We start from the raw sequence: 18,338 nt of genomic DNA on the forward strand, positions 1-18,338 counted from the left end.
AACATCATGTTGGTTTATTATATAAGCTCATGCAACAGGCTATACTGATTATAGAATAAAATGCATCAAAAATGTATTAATGCTAAAAATATGACCTTTCTAACATTGGCCTTTTGCTTTCTGCTGTTCTAGAATAGATATTCAACATTTGCATGTAATGCACAGTAACTATTGTTTATTATTGTCTGAGTCAAAGGGGATCAAATAGAAAAGTGTGAAATTCAACTTGGCAGAAGTGAGATTTTAGGTCCTAAGCAACATTACCATGTAAAACAATTGCCCTTCCATCACAGGCATTCTAATATAGTCAACAACCTCTCACAGCATGTGGATACACATGAAAGATGGGGGATTTTTCAAAAAGCAATTAAGTGATGTTATCTTTGCACTACCCCTCCATCACTCATCTATCTTTCCCACAGAATGACTGATAGATGTGGGGGCAGAAGAAAGGGTGGTCAGTTTACAGTGGCCACCACTTTGCAAGTGAAAAGCGTCAATGCGGAAGAGATGGCGAGAGGGAGGGAGAAAAGAAAAGAGGAGGAAGTGATTAAGGGGGCAGCGAGCAGTGTCAGATTACATGGTTCGGTTCCGATGGTTTGTAGAGTGAGTGATTCACTTCCTTATATGTGACTACTTCCAATGCCTATATGTCGTTTGATTCTACGTCACACTTTTGTTTTTAATTAAGTTCACTCTTCAAATTTTACAATCAGTAAAACGTTTGCACACCTGATGAAATAACTGGACCCATGGATCTCAGTCTAAGTGTATACACTAATCAAGTCTTATGTCATGGTATGATTAATCTGGATTACACAGGAGAAATATTGGTATGTGTGTTTCAAAGTCAAGACCTCCCTTTATCTGGGAATTGTTTTCTATTCAGGTTGTAGTGCAATTAGGTACACTGAAAAAAGTAGCCTAATGTGGCACATGTTAGTATGTCCCGTCCTTCAGGGAAAGGACCATCCATCTACTATCAAAGAGAATAGTTTTAGACCAAAAACCACTCACCCCCTCCCCCATAAAGAAATAATGTTTCACATTCCAGGAGCCATTTTCTACTGCCAAGTTCCCAATGACTAACAGTGCCATTGCTTGCCACACCAGACAGTATTACATGTTTCCCCTCAACCTTGCAGATAGCCGTACCAAGCTGCACTGCTCTGGTGCTGTTAGGTTTCATAGACAGTATTTACTCCCAACAAAGCATTTATTTTTGTCCTCGATATGATGCCAGTGCCACGACTGGTGGCACTGAATAACCTTCAAGGGTAAAATTGATATCAAAACCCATCAGTGATGCTGGTAACACTCATCTTTCATAAAAGTACATTCACTGCTCTTCTCTAGCAGTGACACTCCCCAGGTTGCAAGTATCACACAAGCATTGGGACTTTTCCTGATATGGCCCTGATATGTAAAAAATATATACCCATGTCTGAAAGAAAGAAATATCTCTTGAATGAAAAAGATAAGACAATTAAGGCCAGTAGAGACAAAGACAATCAAAAGTTGACATGCATTTAAAATATCTTAATTTTCTAAGGCCAATTACCCTCAACTACAAACTTGAATAAAGGTTAATGAACTAGATAAATTATGATAATTAGAGCCTTTGAACTGATCATGAGCGATGGTGTGTTCGTGTTTCTTTTGTATATGTACATTACTTATTAAATCATATTGAAGCTTTAACTATTTTGTCAGAATAGAATATGAACAAAATCTGTAGAAACTGAGCTGCAGCAGTCTTTCAACCATCCTCCTCAAACAAATAACTCATTGACCTTGACTTTGTTTTTGTGTCCACTGGCCAGATTTCTTATCCAGTTTGGAATTTCTGAGGGTGAGATACTCCCTTACTCACACACACACACATGTGAAAGCATTGCGTCCTACCGCTATCATACTGGAATGTATAACAAGCTCCCAAAACTATAGATGAACTTAAATCAGGTTAATTAGTGGGGATAGCCAAGTGTTGGGGGTGGTGATGGTTCAGTACCAAGCAAGCAAATGCTCAACGTATAAACAGTTTGTAGCAGTGGAGGAAGAAAAGACAGAAATTAAGAGTCTCAGTGTATAGTGATAAGTAGAAGTCAAGTACATGACTCCTAGCATGTTATGAGCTGCTTTCAGACATGCACTGAACTCCGGAGATCCTCCAAATATTCTCCGGAGGGTTTGTATGTGTGAACACAAATGTCCGAATGAGAGCCTCCGGCCGTTCTGCAGACTATCTCCAGCCAGCCACTTGGTATAAAGTCCACAAAAATTCCGGAGGGTGAAATATGAGAACACAGCAGGAGACCCTCTGCAGGACTCCCTGTGAGCGGGTGTGGATGTTGATGTATCTAAACCGCGACAGACGCAAAAATGAACAAAAAACTAATATCTCAAATGTCAAGAGAGTTTTGTTGATTACAGCCAACGCCGGTGTTGATGTACTGTAAACAAAAACGCGAGATCTCTGCGGCAGAATTGAAACATTACGTCCTGCTGCACGTCTGCTGCACCACTCACAACTCTGCTCCCACCACTCACCTGAACACGACGGAGATTTCTGTGCTGTTGTGATTGTCTGAGCAGGAATCTCCTGCTGCATTGTGCATGTGTGAAAGGCAACCTCCGTAGAAAGTCTGATCCCAAATCTCTGGACATCCTCCTGAGATCATACCTGAAAATTGCTTGAGTTTGACATGAGTTTATCATTTTCACATTATTTGTTTTCTTTTACCTTTCCTGATTTTGTACTTTAAAATTGCACACGTACAAAGGTTATTGTCTGTGCACATACAGTGTCTGTAGTGATAAATGCTAACTTCATGAAGGTTATGATGATCAGTCTGTGTTGTAACTGTGTCAGGGAGTATCGTTTTAGGTTAGGGGGAGGCTGTAGTTAGTGGTGCTGTTGTATAACTGTATATTACTGAGTTTAGTGATGCTTTGACGCCTTTAGCACAATGAAGTTGACATATCTGTTTTTTTTAGAAAAATCTCAACAGCTGTTGAATGGATTTCAATGAAAGTTGTTACAGATATTCACGTCTCCCTCAGGATGAACTGTACTCTCTGTGGGCAGTCGCTGACTTTTGTCATGCACCATTAGATTAATATGTTGCTTAAAAAAACTGCTACTTGAAGAATGTACTTCACACATTCAACAGCCCACAAAAAGTACAATGTATTGTATCAACCATATAAAAAAGAAACAGAACTTTCAGAAGTTCCTTTGTTCCACATGAACTCAGCAACCTTGATCGTTTGTCAGGAATTAATAATTTGCTCTTTTGTTTGTGCGTTAGAGCGGATTGTCTCCCTCTGTCAAGGCCATTTGTGGTGGCTACTGAAGTAACATCATGTCAATTATTAACTGTCAGGTCAATGTTTAGAGAATGTAGTATGTGGTGGTAGCATAGTGAGCAAACACAGAATCTGATGGATTTAAAACAGCAACAATGAGAATGTTCATAAACATGAGGTTGACTCTTAATACTAATAAAAAAAAATAAGCAGACTCAAAACATAAATTGAAGTTTAAGTTTAACAGAATTTTATTTAATACAATACATTGTTTCTTAAACAGAAAAAAATCTAATTGTAACCCAAGTGGGCACAAACTGGCATTTAAACACAATTTGCTTGATTACACAGACACATAGCCACTGGTGGTTAAAGGGATAGTTCACCCAGAAATGAAAATTCACTCATTATCTACTCAGCACTATGCCGATGGAGGGGTGGGTGAAGTATTTGAGTCCACAAAACACTTCTGGAGTTTCAGGGGGTTACCAGCGTTGCAGCAGAATCCAATACAATTGAAGTCAATGGGGAGTCCTTCTTCAGATGTAATAACACAACAGAAAAAACACAACATGCCTCCATACTGCTCGTGTGGTGTCATCTAAGTGTGTGCAAGCCCCGACATACATATTCCACAGGAAGTGGCTAAGTTAGCGGCCATAGCCACACGATGGTGTGTCCGAGGCTCCGTGAATGCACCTCGTAGGAAGATATCAGAGACATTTAAGGCTAAAAACATGGTGTAAATTACGCCGTTTCGAGGCTTTAGGACACTTGGATGACACCACATGAGCAGTATGGAGGCATGCTATCTTTTTTCTGTTGTTTTATTACATCTGAATAAGGACTCACCATTGACTTCAATTGTATTGGATTCTGTTGCAACCAAGTTTACCCCTGAAACTCCAGCAGTGTTTTGTGGACTCAAACACTTCACCCACCCCTCCATCGGCATAGTGCTGAGTAGATAATGAGTGAATTTTCATTTTTCAGTGAACTACCCTTTAAGACTTACCACAAGATTTGTTCCCTTTTCCATTGTTTGAGCCTTGAAGAAGCAGCATCACGGTGCCACTTTACTCTACCCATTTCTGTGCTGAGTGCTATTGCAGCAAATCAAACCAGTCGGTCAAGCATCAGACCAGAGAATACTAATTCCCCAAAAGACCTTTTTTTTGTTCAGCAAAAATGTCAAAACTTTTGTTATGATGAATATAAATGCTGAGTCTGCAGAAAGGGGTGGGGGAGCACTATATTTCATTTGTGGGGGGTTGGCCATGAACTTCATGACACTAACCCTTCTTTGCTTCTTTGTTCTAATAATTCTAATAATTTATTTATTTAAATAAGTATTTGGTGAAAATAAATAAATTTCAAATAACAAATAGAAATAAATCACACAGCCAGTACACCTGAAGAAACAAGTCACACACAAACCGGGCAAATCCAAAGCAAGTGGAAAACTAGGAGTTTCTTTGTTGAGATTGTTGTAGGGCTGTAGTGTCTATTTTGAACAGCACAACTTCAGGCTTATCGTCTTTGTTCTTAGTCTATATGATCTCAGACAGGGGAGTTCACCCATCCAAGCCTCTCTTAAGTGCACATTAGAGACTGTTACAACCACTAACCACTCATACTAACACAGACACAAATTGCTTGGACTCAAGAGAGACAGGAGAGAGCATTATGATGTAAAAAAAAATCAATGTTGTCCTGGAATAGCTCAAAAGTTTTGATCGAACATTATGTCTGATGTTTAGTGAAAGAAACGTATGCTGAGAAAATAAATGAAACAAGAGAAGTTTCAACCCGTTGGACTTTTTGTGTAAATACTGCGGAACAGAAATTTACTAAGTGACAATATATTAGTTGGACCAGAGATTTGAAAAATGCTCAGCAGAACATCCAAAATTAGTGAGTGGGTCAGTATCAGCTAACATAAGCTTGTGTTCCATCAACTTTGAATAAGATTTAATTGGGTCCATCCATAAAGCAGCTTGTATGTCCACATATCTGAACAGTGATAGTAGAGTGTTAAGCAGTGAGTATCAGTAGATGTGCTCAGCGATGATGAACTCAGAGGGATTACAGGAAACGCTCCACAGTGAGGTCAGTATACACTGTGTCCCTCTGTCTCTGCTGGTGGGACTGCAGAGGAGACCAGCGTTGTGTATCAGTCCGTCTACAGCTGAGAACAGCATAAAAGCACTTCCATCATCCTGTAACACTGGACTTCCTGTTAAAAGCCCATCATTAGGCCATTCATAAGCTTTTAGTTCCCCTCAGATCTTTATGTTAGCAAAGCGTTTTTACTTTGTAATAAGACCTTCACAAGCACACAATCACATAAACACAGTCCTCTGACCAAGATGCATTCATCCAATCACACAAATACCTTGTTTGTGAAACTATTACAGACAACAGTTTCGATTATATCAGGTTATCGTCTGTGTGCGTGTGTGTGTGGCCGTGGACAACTCAGTCACGATTGCTCTTGGAATGTGTGTTGTGCTGTAGTTTCACTTGAAGTGCCACATTAATGCAGTGGAGGAATGGAGTGATCAGGTGTGATGGGTGGGGGTGGGGGATTAAGTGGTGGTGGGAGGGGTAGTGGAGATCCTCTTCCTACTCTTGAGTAATTGTTTTACCACATTCTTGTTTGCTGCCTAACCACTAAACTAAATCCAGACAAAAGTTGTTGTCTTCCACAATAGACTGAGAACGGACACGCATTTTACTTAATAACACCAACACACAAATGGTGTCCTCAGACAATCAGACAGCTGGAGTCATTTACCTTGCCATGCCAACAGGGGCTGAACAATTTAAAAAGTATGTTTTTAAATATGGCAAAATACCCTACTAATTAATCCAGATATCTGTCAGTCTTTCAATTTCCTGAGCAACCATTCACCCGATCAACTTAAAACTTGTCAGTTGTGGAGCTGGGGACCCAGGGAAGTGCAGTGCTGACTGTAAAGTATATTAGATGTGCCTGTGCCCCCATGTGGAGCTAGTAAATTTAACCCACTACCCCTCTCAGGCTATTTTTATGTAACAACGCTATACACCAATTAGCCCATTTTTTAATGGTCAAAAACATAGTTAGTCGTATAAGACAGACAATACAAATGTAGTAAGTCAATATTTGTTTCTACTTCAGTTAATCAACACAGTCTACAGAGTCAGAAAATTTTTTTCCATATTCTTTTGCAATTTTTCCTTCTCATCACTGTCTCATCCCCTTTGCAACACCACTTTCTTACTCATGGCCTTTATTATCAGCACTTACTGTAAAAAACTCCCTATTGTTTGGAGTCACAACTGATGAAACATCATGCAGATTTAGATCGAATTGATACAGTCTAACACAAGGCAGCACTGTGCGTGATCTATGAATATGTTATTAATTATGATGTGTTGATGGGATGTTTACTTAAGTTGATATAAAAAGACCATGACCATATTCTAAATAGTCAGTTCTTCAGGTATCTTCAGTTAATGGGGCAACCTCCACATGGGGGCACAGGCACTTGTCATTTCCTCTCCCTCTAACTCAGACAGGTTTAGATGATGCTCTGTGCCCTCATCTCTATTTAACAGGATACAAAAGACTCCTTTTGGGTCAACACCAGTCAGGCTTGGCAACACGACTTAGAGCTATGACAGCTCAGCCTGTCAACATTCATCATCATTTTGCACGAAACACAGTCGTCTCTCTCCATCGTGATGCCCTGAGCGAGATTAGGATTTGGTGCCTCCACCCCACCTCACCACCATTACTATCATTACACCACCAGTACTGCCACATCACCACCCATTCATTCCACAGTGATACAGAGGCCACAGTGTTAGCCATCATTGTAATGGACGTTTTCTGGAAGCTGGTGAAAGGAGAACTCAGGCAGCAGCTGATGTCTTATGCAGAAGGTTTTAATGTAGACTTGATGCATCAAGGAGACCAGAAGGTGAAACAATATACAAACGCTAACAGAGTAACATGAGCAATTGTCACCCCCAAGTCTGAAGATGTCTCCCACAGAACCCCCATATATCTCCCTCTACTTGCTTCACCCATTCTAACAGCACATCCATGAATGGCTAGAATTGCCGTCACTCTCTATGTTATATGGTGTTCGCATCATATTGGATAGTTCAGCCTTAAGTATGCTTTCCTAAATCACATTGTGTCCTTTACGTCTTGCCACTGGTGAAATACGCAAAAGAGTTAAAGTTGGTGAGAGTTGAAGTTGGTGCCTCTCTGACTGGAGCATCTGAGTTAGATATGAAAGTCTTAGTGTAGACACTACAATGCATTGTTGGTTGGCCCTTTATCTATAACCTGACCTTGGGTACTGCTTAGAGAGAGAAGTATCTGTGGAATTAGACAGGCACTATTCTCCTGTACAGATATGATATGTAATATACAATATACATAATATATAGTGGCATATACAGTAATGTGTGAGGATGGTCAAAAATTCCTCAACAATTATCACTGATACTGCTCCACATTTTCAACATGACTTACGTTCTAGGACAGACATGTTATGCAAAAGTAACTAAGTAAGTTTACTCAAGTAATTTTCTCTACTACAATTTTTATGTATTTGTACTTGAACTTGTATTTCTGTTTTACGCAACTCTACACATGTACACATGTGCAAATAATGTACTTTCTAATCTACAATTGTCTGACAGCTTTAGTTACTAGTTAATGTCCAGATAACAGGTATTCAAACTCATGCTGTCCAGTGAAAACCATGTGTTCCTTTGTGGACTGAGAAAATTCTCCTACTCCTTAAGTTAAATAAACAATTTAAATCCCTCTTGGATTGACGGAAAATGCTTCATCAAAAAAGCTGAAAACTGAGAGGCTGTTTTTCTGAGCTCATGTGAGGTTGAATTCTCAGAGATGTGTGGTTCTTACAGGGCAAATATGCAACAAACATAAGATGTTCTTATAGAATATAAAGTAGTTCAAACTGTCTCAACCTTCCACATCTACACCAGTGAAATGCATTAATCTTAAAATATTGATCTAAAAACATGATATATAGTTAAAAAAATGTTTTTACTGCATAATGAATACTTTGAACTTTAGATACATGTAGCTGACATTACTCACAAACTTTTACTTGAATAGGGTTCTAAATGCAGGACTTCGATTTGTATTTCCACTGTTTGATATTAGTATTGAAGTAAAAGACCTGAATATTTCTTCCACCCTTGTGTATTTGACATGTGTAGTCACTAGTCATTTGCAAAGATGGTGTGTGGTTTACTATTTTGTTTCAAATTATCATGTTAAAACAAACTTTTGTTGTACTGTAATTGACAGTATATAAAAACTGGTATGGTTGGAAAAAGGGCAATAAATCATTTGTAATCATGTGATTTGATGATTTCCAGGCAGCAAACAAGTGAGTGAGATTCATATGATTGTATACTGGGCTACTGTCCCTTTATGCATCTACTGTTCGCCCTGTATGTGAGTGTGTACGTGAGTGTTTGTGTGTCATGCCCCTGAGGCCTTGTGACTCATGCTCTGACGCGTCTGTCAGTCATGCTGTGACAGAGACTACTCAGACTGAAACTCTGATGAAAGAGTGATCCCTCCTCTTCCCTCATGTCGTGTCCAGTCTATGCCGAAGTAGTTCGGCTCAGAGGACGTATCATATCTTCTTGCCTTGTGAACACAATGGCTGAAGCTCTTGACGAGCAAACATCAACTCATCGACCAAGTTTAGAATTAAAAGGGGGGAAATTCAGTCTGAACATATAACTAATTGTTTGTGTTATGGAGTCAAAAGTCACATGACTGGATATACTGGAAATGTAGATCCAGCTACTGTGACTTTAATTGATGAAGATGAACTGGTTTGACACACAGGGGAGGGGCCAAACATGAGCAACTGTGCCTTTTCTCACACAAGCCATGTGATGTGTGGGGTCACTTCCTGTTAACCACTATGTGGAGGGAACATCTGGTTCTCTTTTTCATGTCATTGTTGGTCTTCCAAGTGATAGCAGCAATATTCATTTGGACAACGAATTATGCAGAATACATGAAAGCTGCTTTACGGGAATCAAATGTACCTGGTACACAAGCTAACACTATGCAAAGAGGCAATGGTCTGTTCCACTTTTTACACAAGAATGTGGAGTCTGTGTGAGCCAGCTGTAAATTGTCTGCTGTAAGAATTAGTCTGTATTTCTCTTGTTGTCATAAAATACAATTAAAAGCTTTATTTAAAGCCTGATGAATGTTATTATGTGCAGATCATGTGAAAATATATTAAAGAGGTACAACATTGCATATATATATATATATATATAGCTGTTTAAGAAATGTACACTTTTTAAAAACAAGACATTTACTGGACAAAAATCTCTTTCAATGAGGAGTAGAGGAGGAGAAGGTGGGTGAGGTGAATATTGCACCAAAGGAAAGAAAATGAAGCATAAAAAAGGGCCTGCTCTGTCAGGGTTCCGCTAGCATTATATAAGCAATATCTGGTCAGTGCTGTTGAAAGCTGCATCTGTTGACATTGCATGGCTCTGTTTATGTTCTCACCTAACCACTCTCATCATGTTTGGTGTGAACATGCCTTAAAAAACTCAGGGAGCCTGCTGCAAATTGAACATGTGCTATCATGTTAACTTTAGCTGGAAATGTGTCTCACTCGTCTCCTCTAGTGACTACACACATTTATTTACACTCTTCAACTACTTGTTCTAGGTCAGAAACCTTATAGAAATATTGGTTATGGTATAAACACCTAAAAAATCCAAATTATATTAAGCAACATTTGGAAATTAACTGATTTGCACAAGTATTAACAATTCCCCTGTATCCCCCTCTAATCCCTGGAAATGTGAGGACTGCCTGAGGACTAGGCCTGTCTGCTCTTTATCTGTTTATCTTTGAGAGAGCTCCTGACCACACCCTACACCTTAACCTCTCTTTATCCCTGCTGCGTGTGGTTAACTACCAGTCTATTGTCATGGCTCTGTGTGTGTAGGTGTGGCTCCACTTTAGAATTACAGTCATTGACATTCGTCAACACAGGGAGCAAATCCACCATTAAAACAGGCAGAGCAGAGCAGCGACACAAAATGCTTTACTTTTAACCCTTATTGTTTCTGAATACAACAGTAAAAAACTACAGGCCAAGCTGGGAGTGTCCCCTTTTCCAGAGCAAACTGAAGTGGGTGCGCACGCACACACACACACACACACACACACACACACACACACACACACACACACACACACACACACACACACACACACACACACACACACACACACACACACACAGAAAACTTCTTATCATGTCATAAAACAACACTACTCAAACTGCAACAGACAGCCAGTCAGGCAGACTGCAGCAGGCTTGAACACACCCAGAGGCCTGGGTTCGTTACTCATTAAAGAGAAATGAATGAGGAAATGACAACATAAATAACACACATGCCCTTATTTGTACTGTGCTGTATTACAGCCACCTGGATATATAAATAAATCAAGAGCAAATAAAGATTAGCTTTTGTGCTTCCCTACTTTACTGTTTTGTGTCTGTCTCACCAAAACAGGAAATTGATCTTAGCAAAGTTACAAGAACTCTGACCATACCACTAAGCATCAGATTAGCAGCAAACAGCAGACACACAGTCAGAGCGAAACTGGTGAACATGGAGCATTTAGCTGCTAAAGAGACAGATATTTAGAATAGACCAAAAACAAACTTACAATTCAAATTTAAATTTTGCCTATGTGCTGTGTCTGTCAGGTTTTTAACAGTGATTTCACACTATTTCACTGATCGACCAGTTGTGTTAACCCACAGAGAAAAGCAGCAAGGCCATAAACAGAGTCAAGAAAGAGGAACACTGTTTCTAAAAAGATTTCAAGTATGAGCGTTGCACATATTTTAATATGATGGAAATGTAGTTGTTATATCTCAAGGATTCACACAGTGCAGTAAACAGACACCTTCACAGAAAGTTTTCTCCTGGTTCTCCCGAGCTGCTTCATTAGCCACTCGCACACACTCTGCTTATCTTGTCCAGTGGAAGAAGTGCTTTCGGTTTTCTGTTTTTTAATGGGATTAGTGTGTATGTGGACCGGAAGGAGAAAAAACAATAAAGGAGAGCTGCAGAGCTGGGTGACAATTGTCAGTGGGTCAATATATATATATGTATATATATATATACAAAAAGGTATTTTCCAAAAAAAGTATTTATTTAAATGTACATTTGCAAATTATCTTTTTCTCACCAATCTTTTTAATTTACGGTCTTCTACACTTATTTGCTGTAAAATTGAAAGGTATAGCAGACAAAGTGCTTGAAAAGTACTTCACAGGCACATGATATGGTTTTTGGGACTGAATTCCTTCACAGGGTGCACAGACTGAATGTCTGTTGTCAGGTATCTAAGTGAAAGTAAGACAGGCAGCAGAATGGATTTCACCCTCTTTAAACAACAAGCAGGTTGGAACTTGTTGCGACACACTGAGGGGAATGCCGCAAAGCCTGAATCATCAAACCGTCTCAAGTTGTATAACCACCTGTTACTGAGAAGACATTTCATGACAGACTTGTTTAGTGCTGTGATGAGGAAGAAAAAATTAAGTTTTGTGATTTATGTCTCGACAGTAATTCATACTTCACCTTATATCCTCCTATATAATGTTAAATACAGTCCTTTACTGTATACACAGTACAATACCGTGCAATGCAATATACTACATATACGTAATGTAGCCATGAGAATTTGTCTCCATCTGCTGGATGACCTTGGATATAGTTGTTTAGTTTTTGTTTATGGCAGAATTTCTACATTCTTCTCGAACATTCTCCATTGTACACCACTAGTCATACGTTCAACACCTTTATTTTTCCACTTGTTACTGAAATGTACACAGTGTAATGTTTCAGTGTTTCTGAAATTTTATCACAGAACAAATAAGATTTTTCATTAAATCTTAAATCCCAAATTGACTTGATGTCGTCCCCTCTACTGGAAATGCAACATTGTTCAGAAAGTTTATGTTTAAGGAAGAACCATCAGTCATTATCTATTACTGCTCTTTCTCACCACTCTGATGGAAACATACAGGTCCACTTCCTGCAGTAGAGTGTTGTCCTAATGATCCATCAGGGGGTGTAGTTACAGTTTGTTCCAACATTGCCTTATACAGAAACAGTGTTTGTAAGTCAACAACTACAAATGTGACACCTGCTGAAACTGTTTGCAACAACTTTCAGGAATTCATTTACCTCCACTAGTATGGTGGGGTCCAAAAAGAGACGAAAAACTGGCTGATATTTTGTATGGTTGTAAATAGAGCGTGTGAATGTTTTCTCTTATTTGTGGGTGCTTTAAAAATTGTAAAAATAAAGTACAGTTGGGCAGTTAACCACTGACTTTCCAGTCATTTAAAGTTATTCACTGGATTTGAGCAGCTTACATTTAAAGAAAATCTGGGAAATGGGGGGGGGGGGGGGGGTGGTAAACATTTGACCGTATAGTGCAGGGGTCACTAACAGGCGGACCGCGGTCCGGGTCCGGACCCAGAAGCCGTCCCGTACGGACCCGGACCTACAGCCAAAACAGAAGGTTATGATTTAAAACCTGACGGGGCGCTTCTATTTGTAACCGGCGCAGCTTTTGTAGTCTTTACGGTAGTGGTTTAGCGGATGAGGAAACGCACAGACCAATTGCATGCGAGTTAAGTCATACCACGTAATACTACTCAGCCAATCAAGTCTGTGCATTCCAGGCGGTAAACATTGCGACTCTACAGTGCAGACAGATGAGAGAGTTAGAGGCAAGTTACAAATGAGAAGACGGTAGAAAGAAAAAGAAAGATAGAGATACAGGTAGAGAAAACAAAGGGAGAGATACAGAGGAGTGAGACGGAGAAAGGAAGAGAAACAGAGGAGTGAGACGGAGAAAGGGAGAGAAACAGAGGAGTGAGATGGAGAAAGGGAGAGATACAGAGGAGTGAGACGGAGAAAGGGAGAGAAACAGAGGAGTGAGATGGAGAAAGGGAGAGAAACAGGAGTGAGATGGAGAAAGGGAGAGATACAGGAGTGAGACGGAGAAAGGGAGAGATACAGAGGAGTGAGACGGAGAAAGGGAGAGATACAGGAGTGAGAGGGAGAAAGGGAGAGATACAGAGGAGTGAGACGGAGAAAGGGAGAGAAACAGAGGAGTGAGACGGAGAAAGGGAGAGATACAGAGGAGTGAGACGGAGAAAGGGAGAGATACAGGAGTGAGAGGGAGAAAGGGAGAGATACAGAGGAGTGAGACGGAGAAAGGGAGAGAAACAGAGGAGTGAGACGGAGAAAGGGAGAGAAACAGAGGAGTGAGATGGAGAAAGGGAGAGAAACAGAGGAGTGAGACGGAGAAAGGGAGAGAAACAGGAGTGAGAGGGAGAAAGGGAGAGATACAGAGGAGTGAGACGGAGAAAGGGAGAGAAACAGAGGAGTGAGGCAGAGAAAGGGAGAGAAACAGAGGAGTGAGACGGAGAAAGGGAGAGAAACAGAGGAGTGAGACGGAGAAAGGGAGAGAAACAGAGGAGTGAGGCGGAGAAACAGGAGTGAGACGGAGAAAGGGAGAGAAACAGAGGAGTGAGACGGAGAAAGGGAGAGAAACAGATGAGTGTGACGGAGAAAGGGAGAGAAACAGGAGTGAGCCGGAGAAAGGGAGAGAAACAGAGGAGTGAGACGGAGAAAGGGAGAGAAACAGGAGTGAGACGGAGAAAGGGAGAGAAACAGGAGTGAGGCGGAGAAAGGGAGAGAAACAGAGGAGTGAGGCGGAGAAAGGGAGAGATACAGAGGAGTGAGGCGGAGAAAGGGAGAGAAACAGAGGAGTGAGGCGGAGAAAGGGAGAGATACAGAGGAGTGAGACGGAGAAAGGGAGAGAAACAGGAGTGAGACGGAGAAAGGGAGAGAAACAGAGGAGTGAGGCGGAAAAAGGGAGAGATACAGAGGAGTGAGACGGAGAAAGGGAGAGATACAGAGGAGTGAGGCGGAGAAAGGGAGAGAAACAGAGGAGTGAGGCGGAGAAAGGGAGAGATACAGAGGAGTGAGACGGAGAAAGGGAGAGATACAGAGGAGTGAGGCGGAGAAAGGGAGAGAAACAGAGGAGTGAGGCGGAGAAAGGGAGAGAAACAGGAGTGAGACGGAGAAAGGGAGAGAAACAGATGAGTGTGACGGAGAAAGGGAGAGAAACAGATGAGTGTGACGGAGAAAGGGAGAGAAACAGAGGAGTGTGACGGAGAGAAACAGGAGTGAGAGGGAGAAAGGGAGAGAAACAGATGAGTGTGACGGAGAAAGGGAGAGAAACAGAGGAGTGAGACGGAGAAAGGGAGAGAAACAGATGAGTGTGACGGAGAAAGGGAGAGAAACAGATGAGTGTGACGGAGAAAGGGAGAGAAACAGGAGTGAGACGGAGAAAGGGAGAGAAACAGGAGTGAGACGGAGAAAGGGAGAGAAACAGATGAGTGTGACGGAGAAAGGGAGAGAAACAGGAGTGAGACGGAGAAAGGGAGAGAAACAGATGAGTGTGACGGAGAAAGGGAGAGAAACAGAGGAGTGAGACAGAGAAAGGGAGAGAAACAGACGAACAAAGTGAGGGAGTGGGATATAAGAGGGGAAGAAAGTGATTCTAAAACTGTTCAATTGTTAAGATGTGTTGAGATTTATTATCTGTAAAATTGGTTGAGACTTTTGAGTCAAGATGTGAAACAGAAAAAGGGAAATTCAAGCTTTTGCTCCCTTTATTTTATTTTTCTCAAGTTAAGCCCTTTATTTGAACATGCACCATTTTCACATTTTATTTATTTTCTCTTATTTTGAAATGCAGCCCTACTTTGATTTAGTTAATGAGAGAACATTATACATATCTGCAATCATACATATATGTTCAGTTCTATGTTACGTGACAATAAATATTGTCCAAAGGTTTTTGAATCGTACTGAATTCATTTGATTTGACAGTCAGGTATTTAGTACATGCAGATGTTGATACAACTACTAGGCTACTTAAATATATATCACACTAAATAGTTAGACATTATGATCTTCCGGACCTTTGCTTCAAGAAATTTTCTCTAACTGGACCTCTTTAAATTTTAGTTGAATACCCCTGGTATAGTGTATATGTTTGTAGTCTATTAGCACATTCAAAATCATAGAAGATAAAACTTTAATGTGGTTTTTAAAAAAAAATGTTTCTAAGATAAAGGCGACATTATGTCATTTTTATACAATGTTTGCTACGTTTCCCCTCATGTGTTTGCCTTGGTTTAAATTGGTAAGTATATATTTATACTGGCTAGTCTACAGGGAAGAAGGAAGAGCTGCATGGTTCTAGCTCATCCGACAGGCTCTTGTGATGAAGGTAATACGAGTACAAAATGTCACATTGCTGGAGTCTTCAGACATTGAATGAGCCAAAAAAGGAACCTCGTCCTCAGGTGAAATAGTATTATGAGTTCATTACTCCAGCATATAGGCAACAAGCAGGTTAACAAACCAACCATAGGTGACATTCTACTCAAGAGCAATGGCCCAGAAGAGGGGCTACAAAACTTTTCAGCCTCCGAGCCCCAAAGAAATGGTGCCAGATATCTGCTCCCCTACCTGGACCAGGACATGTCTTTTGACCCAGATATAAACCAAGTCTGTAGGACAGCTTTCTTCCACCTGCGCAATATTATAAAAATCTGTCTCAGAAGGATGCTGAGGAACTCGTACACGCATGTGTTACCTCTAGACTGGATTACTATAATTCTTTATTATCAGGATGTCCCAGTAAGTCTGTGAAAAGCCTCCAGTTGGTCCAATATGCTGCAGCACGAGTGCTGACAGGAACTGGAAGAAGAGATCATATTACTCCTGTCTTAGCTTCTCTGCATTGGCTCCCTGTAAAATTCAGAATAGAATTCAAGATCCTGCTCCTCACATATAAAGCCCTGAACAATCAAACCCCTTCATATATCAAAGAGCTCATAACACTGTATTGTCCCAATAGATCACTTCTCTCTCAAAACACAGGCTCTCTTGTGGTTCCTAGAGTCTGTAAGAGTAGAACAGGAGGTAGAGCCTTCAGCTACCAGGCTCCTCTCCTGTGGAACCAGCTCCCACTCTGGGTTCAGGAAGCAGACACCATCTCTACATTTAAGGTTAGACTTAAAACATTCCTTTTTGATAAAGCCTATAGTTAGGGCTGGAAAAGGTGAGTCCTGAACCATCCCTTAGTAATGCTGCTATAGGCCTAGACTGCTGGGGGAACTCCCATCATGCATTTCTCTCTATCTCTCTGCCCCCACATTGATGTATTTTACTACATGTCTAACTTTGTGTTTTCCCACTCCCATAGTCTCTCTCTCTCTCTCTCTGCAAGTATCTCTGACTTCAGAGTTGCAGGATTCAGACAACTATTATTATGATTATTATGGTTATTATACTTTATTTATCCCGAGGGAAATTTAGGCATTTGAAAAATAAAACTTGAACTCACGTTGGGATAGACATTCAGAAGGCTGGCTTTTATTGTCAGTTTATTTTAAATGTATCTACCATTATTTCTTGTAACAAGTATGGTTAATTTAAATGCTATTTCAAATAATGTTAAAATTTCATTCCATGTATGGAAATCATCTTGCGTCCCTTGGCGTCTCCTAACCTCCCAAGGGGTCCAGCCCTTAGTTTGAACACCACAGGTCCTGTACATAGCCCATAGAGGGCAGTAATGAGTTATGACATCCTTTAAATTTCACAATCTGGCATAATAACAATTTTCTTCACTCTGTGACACAAAAGAAAAAAGTATTTTACATAAATGAAAAATGTTGGTTTCTATTATGTTTAATAAATCTATTTGAGTCTTGGGATTTTTCTTGAAATTATATTTACTGTAGTTAGGACCCAAATATTTAATTAGATACTTTTTTCTACATTTGCTTTAATTCAAACAACTGCATCAATCTCTGTTCATTTGTTTTTGGAAACTGAACAAAATCCAAACTTTACTTTAATAGAGAACCTTCCAACATTTGTTCTGTCCTAACAAAGACAAGACCATAGGTTCACTGTCTCTTACCGTCAAGCATGATAGATTGGGCTAATTAGATTCTCTGTAAAAGATATCTGTTCAAAACACATAGAGATTAAAGAGCCAGACCAGACTGTTTTCTTTTTCTTATTCATTTTATTGGGTTATTCAAACATTAAAAATCGGCAGCATATCAGACGTCAGCATTTGATTCCCTGTGTCATAAACTCTTACACAGTAACTACTGGACATAGGTTATTTCAGTAGCTGGCCTTATCTGTGAAGATTCTAAGTCATCCAAGTCATGGTATTAGGAGGAGTTGTACTAAGTGTACATCGGGTAGAAACCTGGCCTTGATTATGCAAGACCACTTACATTTTTTAACAAGCTAATTAGCATATACAGCACAATCAAGGACAAGTATCAAATTATTGTTACCTTGAAGTAAATAGAATGCCTGACCTTAATTTTGCATCCATTAAGGTCCTCAGCAGATAATCTCACCATGTTTCTGGTACTGTGCACTTACACCTCATAAACTTTTCTTCAGCAGCCCCAGGATTTTTTCACAAAAGGACAACACACTTACCTTTGGTTGGTTTTGCTGGCTCACTGGGTCCTGTATTGCCAAAAGACTTCGACTGACAAGTGTAGTATCAGAATAAAATGGGGAAAACCCAAGTAAGAAATTGCACATTACTTTAAATAGAACATACATCTTTAATCCTATGACATGGCGGTAATTTACATCAGAGTATGCTGTAGCTTGTCAGAGTGAAGAATGGTAATAATAATAATAATAATAATACAGCCATTTACTGAGGTACCTGGTTTGGTTGGTCCACAAAGACAAATTATAAGAGCAAGGGGGCCTCAACCCATTTACAGGTGATTTCTGGAGAGCTCTACAAAAAAACCCACCAAGGCCTTTTTATTTGGACTCAATTGACAGGT

This window comes from Hippoglossus hippoglossus, chromosome 15, assembly GCF_009819705.1.
Source record: "Hippoglossus hippoglossus isolate fHipHip1 chromosome 15, fHipHip1.pri, whole genome shotgun sequence".
Taxonomy (NCBI): domain Eukaryota; kingdom Metazoa; phylum Chordata; class Actinopteri; order Pleuronectiformes; family Pleuronectidae; genus Hippoglossus; species Hippoglossus hippoglossus.